Here is a 6,000-nt window from a genome sequence, read left to right as displayed (position 1 = left end):
TATATCTTTTACAGATATTTATGTATAGATATGATCCATTAAAATTTTTATTCCGAAGTTGTAGTTTAACTTTAACTTAACTATTTTAATGATGTTTTCTAATTACAACAGATGGCGTTATGAGTGTTGGTTAATCAGCTAATACATTTATCTTAAGCTAATTATTTCTTTATTATGACAAATATAGTGTACCTTAAACCTAATATCAATATGATAAAAGCTTTTCATAAATTAGCTCCAGATTCTATAAGTGAAGGCTTTTCTTAATTTTAAGGTTGTATTAAACATGGCGGCGCAGGCGGTCGGTAAAGCAGTCGCCCCGGTCCGGTGCCGACAGGCGACACGCAAGCGCTACAGGTAGGTTAACATTCACGGTCTGTCGCATTTGGTGCTCCTGTGCGCTCTCCGTCGCGGCTCCAGCATCGAAACCGTACGTTAACGATAAAATGTCCGAGGATTTGTGACTGGTGATCGGGGGTGTTTCAACCGAGTGTTCGGTTTATCAAGTGATTGTGATATGACGACGGGCGCTGGCATTTGATCGTGCGACTCAGTGGATCTTAACGGTAAATTTTGTTAACCGACACTATGACCTGTCGCTGTTTACTCTGCGGTCAGGTGATTGAAGTCCATATATTACAGTGGTGCTAAGTTCAACGAGAAGAATGTTTAATTGTTAAACGTATTTCATCATTAGCTTTATAGAAAAATCAAGCGTCGGTGCCTTCCTACGTGGAAGGTATGTAGCGGTGTTTACACGTGAATTATGACACCGATAGCTGATGCGCGTGAGGCTGTAACTCGTAAGTCAATAGTGGATTTCTCGTGTAATGTGAGATTTATCATAATAGCGAAATTTCGAGTTGAATTCGAAATTTACCGTTGCCATGGAAAGTTTAGAACGCATGTAAGTTAAAACTTCACGTTCTAAAATTTCACTCGTCTAAGAATCCTATTAGAATTTAATTGACTTATTCTAGAACGTTAATGAGACAATTTTACATCCATATATCATTCTATAATGACTAAAAACATCACAATATATCTAATTAGTCGAGAACAGTTCGAGAGAATATCTATACCGAGAACTTATAACTGAAACTTTTCAACATTGATATTCGCGGCGGTGTGACTCAGCTTAGCATTTTTAAATAATATAAAATATTGATTTTAGTATTCTAGCTGTGAATAATATAATAAATATATTTTGGTTCCTTCAACTTCATTTGTATCTATTTATTGGTTATAAAATCTAGAATTTAGTACATTATGCATATGATGTTCAATCGAATAGAACCATTGCATACATACGTTACAAATAATCTATGAAAACATATCAAACGTTCGACAGATTATATCTGATACCCGTGTGAAGCTTGTGTTTGCAACGCACAATCGACCATCAATGTTTATAAAGTAACAAGAGCATACAAATTATTTATTCATATATCTTTTTATCTAGATGACAAATAAATAAAACTAACAAAGTAACAATCCAAATTTGGATTTGGTAACAATTACATATCAACTTACGCTTCATTCAAAACGGGTTATACAAAATAACACTGTTTCCCTCGTTATTCGGTTAATTTATTTTTCTCGTTAAACCCGTAATTTATATTCCTGGCTGAAATCGCCGTAAGTTACAGTTAAAATCCATGTCTAGGTCTCTCGTTTTGTTCTCGCATGGGAAACAAACCCTAAACCCCCTGCGAAGACCATCTTCGACACGGATCGTAGAATATCGTTTTGTACACGCGTGTGTTGTGCCTGTGACGTGTTTCGCTTGTAGAATATAAGCCAGTCTAACATTTCAAATTTCAATATGATCGGTGATGTAGTTTAGTTTTGTTGAGATACCATATGACATTAGATAGATGAAACATGAACTCAATCATTTTATTAATAACAAAAGTAGTAACAATAATTCATACCAAATATTTTTTATACTATTCAAAGCTCGTATCGATACGATAATATCGCTATAAATCTTTTATCGTCTGATAATAGTAAAGTACGATTTAATCACTGTTATTGAACGGAAGAGTGGTTATTGTTCGTAAAAAAAATTATGAACACTTTTTTTTCATTATAGGTACGGTTTTTTTATTATTTACGTAATTATTTTAAATCTTACGTATTTAATGTTTTGAAAACAATTTAAAATATATTTGTTTTGCATTATGGAATATTATTTTAGTATAAGACATACCGTTTAATAAATGATAACGCATTCTCATATAAAAGATATCAACGCGTCAAAGTTTACCTTACGATGAAATTGTTAGTGTATAACTATATGCAATAATTTCGCGTAATTTTGTAAAGGTCTGATATTTAATAATAAAACTGGTTAGTTACTAAATAGAATAAAAACGATTGTAAATCAAAATGTAATGTGATCTCAGCTGGATCAAGTTTCTATATTTGCACATACATCTATATCTCTACTAATATAAATACGAAAGTAACTCTTTTGTCTGTCTATTTGTCTGTGTTTTTTTTTCCTGACCAGATTAATTTAGTAATTTAATATGAAGCAAGCTTGAACCCCAAAGAAAAACATTTTTAATGTTAAACACCTAATGAACAAACTCCTAAAATACGAGTAAAGCCGCGGGCGACAACTAGCTAGAAATATAAACTTAAGCATCTTACTTAGGCAATACATCAGTGACGTCAGAAGTACAGATAGCGTGAACAGAAGACACGAAACTAATAAACAAGAAAAAAGTAATATCTAGTAGACAATTAATATTTATCACGCCACTGAAAATATTATACTCTCTTGATTTGTAATTTATATACATACATGTTACATTCAAAACTCTATTGTTAAAATTTGCTATCGGAATAACTATGTTTATTGAAATCACAGCACACCATCGATAAATAGCGATCAGAATTATAAAATTGTTTCGATCAATTATAATGCAGCTCAGCTTTCACTGGAAAAAGGGACACGGGGCCAAATATACTTAGTTAGTTCGACTGAATTACTTCTTAAAATATTTCTGAATTTATGTCCAATAATAGAAAGTCCAGAAGTATTATATCAAAACTTGATCGTAACCTTAATCGCGAAGACACGTTAAATAGTATTTTGAATGCTGAAAATAGCATGGCATTATTTTTTTTTTTCTTCAACGTTTTCACTGTTACGTGTGATCTGAGTGACACAGAATTTTCATTTAATTTGATACTAGCGATTTATTAATAAATAAAATGACGTGCTGTTTAAAATATAATTTAAATCCATCAATTCCGTACATTACCATACGTACGTACAAACAAATTTTGTCTATTTATAACACTAGCACAGATTTTTTTATCTATATTTTGTTTTTGTTAAGTACGCAGTTCATAATATTATAGTATATTAATGGCGCCCTTTTATAATCCGATGAGAGGACAATCTGGCACGACCGGATATAGATCAGGCGCGCCTGGTTATACGTGCTCGCGAAGCATGGATATGTAACACTGCCAAATTTCTAATTACGAGCTATTGTTGAAAATCCTTAAAAAAAATAAAAAAATGAGGTATTATTTGAGTTTAGGACTAGACTAGACACAGACAATCGTATGAATGAAAACTTGTCTATTAATATGTCTACTAAAAATGTAGTATTTTTTAGTTAGTAGTGGTAATAAATAACCAATATATTATATATTATAGAGCCGAGATGCCCTATAGAATCGAGATGGCCCAGTGGTTAGAACACGTGCATCTTAACCGATGATTTCGGGTTCAAACCCAGGCAATAACCACAGATTTTTTATGTGCTTGATTTGCGTTTGTAATTCATCTCGTGCTCGGCGGAAACCTGCATGTGTCTAATTTCAACTACATTCTGCCACATGTGTATTCCACCAACCTGCATTTAAGCAGCGTGGCGGAATATGCTCATACCTTCCCCTCAAAGGGAGAGGAGGCCTTAGCCCAGCAGTTGAAAATTTACAGGCTGCTAATGTAATATTATATATATATATATATATAAAGGCTTTACTGAGGGTATATAAAGAAAGGGTGGCCGCATTTTATTTCAAGGCGAACTAAGAAACAGGCAAACTTGCAGTTTCTGAATAGCTTGTCGACGTCCTATTTATTTATCTGCCTATATTATAATGTAAATTATATTCATATAAATGGTGGTCTGTCGGATCATCAGCTGCCAAAGTCTCACATGCAAGAATTTAATATATTACATAATGTTCAGTTTTGTCGTTAGTGTTTTGTTTAATATTAACAATGCAGTGCAGGTTTAATTCTTAGCATATCAGCTTGTGGTATTGATCCACAGTATTTGTAAGACTTCTTTCGAGTAATATGTTAACTCCGACTTAACGTTAACTGATTCGGCTAACACTTGGATATTTAAGGCGACAATCTTACAGATATAGCTTAACCTATATGACCTAACGATGTTTTATCGATATTAGATATATATTAATTTTAGTCTTCAATCATATATTTTATCCATACTTCCATGCAAATAAATGTGAAAACTGTCTGTTACCGTTTTAAAGCTAAACCTTTGATGAAATTTGGTGCTGAGTAAGCTTAAGCCCTAGCGAAGGACATAGGCTACTTTTTTAATTCACTTCTCAAGTGAGGTATAATTTAGGAAGGTCACACTAGGCGTCCTGGGCACTTCACTTCACTTCACGTGGGGGAAATGCATAATGCGTTTTCCGCGTGAGGAAAATAAAGGTAAAATTGAGGACGAAGGTTAGAGTGCTATGGAGTTTCATAAATATTGCGCGGGTAAAGTAAATAAATTGAACAATAAAAACATTGAATCGCACATAATGTATTATTTTTGGTTTTCATTATTTTTATTATATTAAAATATGAAGGTCAAAGTTGGAATTGGCTAAAATATATTATACACGTATATACGTGTGTATAAAATATATTAATGTATGTCATTAAAGACATAGCCTCCCTAATATTAAATATCCTTAAATTATAGTATTTTAAATTTAATGTGTAAACGTCAACGTTCATAAGTATTTTGAAATAAATTCAATTAAAATAAAAAGTTGGTCAATCTGTAACTAGGCGACAGATTTTGAGCGTAATTAGTTAATGCGTTAATTGTGTAGGTGAATTGTATAAACGTAGGGAGGGGGTTGAATAACTTAGATATGTCCCTTGGCGGTGACAGTGTATGTATCTTCATGCCATCGCCAATGTCCACGAGAAGTGGTGACTAATTACTATCAGATTGCGCGTGCTGCGTCTGCCTTCCTCAATAAAAAAGTATGTTGCGTTTTATGAATACATTGTTATGATGCGTTTTGATACTGTTCAATGCACATTCAATTCTAAGAATAAAGAACTAGATGTAAACTCGTGATCTACAATGATCTATATCACTACAGAAATGATCGCTTTACTAGTGCAAATTAATCTTATTTGGTCTTTATAGTAAAATAATAAAATGAAAACTATTGGATATTATTGAAATAAATAAAAAAAAACAGACGCTCAGTAGGGACAGGAAGACAGTTTAACAGACACAGGACTTATATCCAATATAATATTTTCATTAATTTTACGGTTAAACATCATTAAAAATAGTAATAAGAATTATAAAGAGATTTTATATTTGCGACGTTGCTCATTGGAGGAAAGATATTAACAAGAAGACATATACACAGCGTAAGACCGCAGATTATCAAACAAAAGGTAGATGTGCGCGCGATGACTTTAATGTGCCAAGCACTCTATCCAAGCACATCTGTAATTTTGTTTTAAGACAGAAAATAGAAAATTAGATCGATCGAAAATTCAATAAAATAATATGAATGCGTTAGCATTCATATTATTTACATATACGCTAAATTATTTGGCGTAACAACGTTGTCGGGTATTGTAACAAAGTGGTCTATTGTAGCTATTGTAAGATTACATTCATTAAAGTATTAGATTGCGTAACTAGTTGTCGACTATGTGTTGATAAAACACACCGTTAGGATTCTTACAACCGTCGC

At 32.7% G+C, this 6,000-nt stretch overlaps 1 protein-coding gene across 2 annotated transcripts in view; it reads left to right on the top strand.

Moving 5' to 3' along the window:
- The first annotated feature begins 352 nt into the window (after window positions 1-352).
- Window positions 353-6,000, top strand: part of LOC125077441 (myosin-VIIa) — a 31,393-nt gene continuing 25,745 nt past the window's right edge. The window contains exon 1 of one of the 2 annotated variants that reach the window (XM_047689409.1): window positions 353-566. The gene's annotated coding sequence lies outside the window, so the exon portion shown is untranslated. Of the gene's footprint in view, window positions 567-785; window positions 804-6,000 lie in introns of those variants that run through there. The other variant, XM_047689410.1, reaches the window with a different exon arrangement.

This window comes from Vanessa atalanta, chromosome 3, assembly GCF_905147765.1.
Source record: "Vanessa atalanta chromosome 3, ilVanAtal1.2, whole genome shotgun sequence".
In the NCBI taxonomy this organism is placed as follows: domain Eukaryota; kingdom Metazoa; phylum Arthropoda; class Insecta; order Lepidoptera; family Nymphalidae; genus Vanessa; species Vanessa atalanta.
The sequence above is the reverse complement of the archived record's forward strand: the minus strand, read 5'-3'. Positions and strand labels throughout refer to the sequence as shown.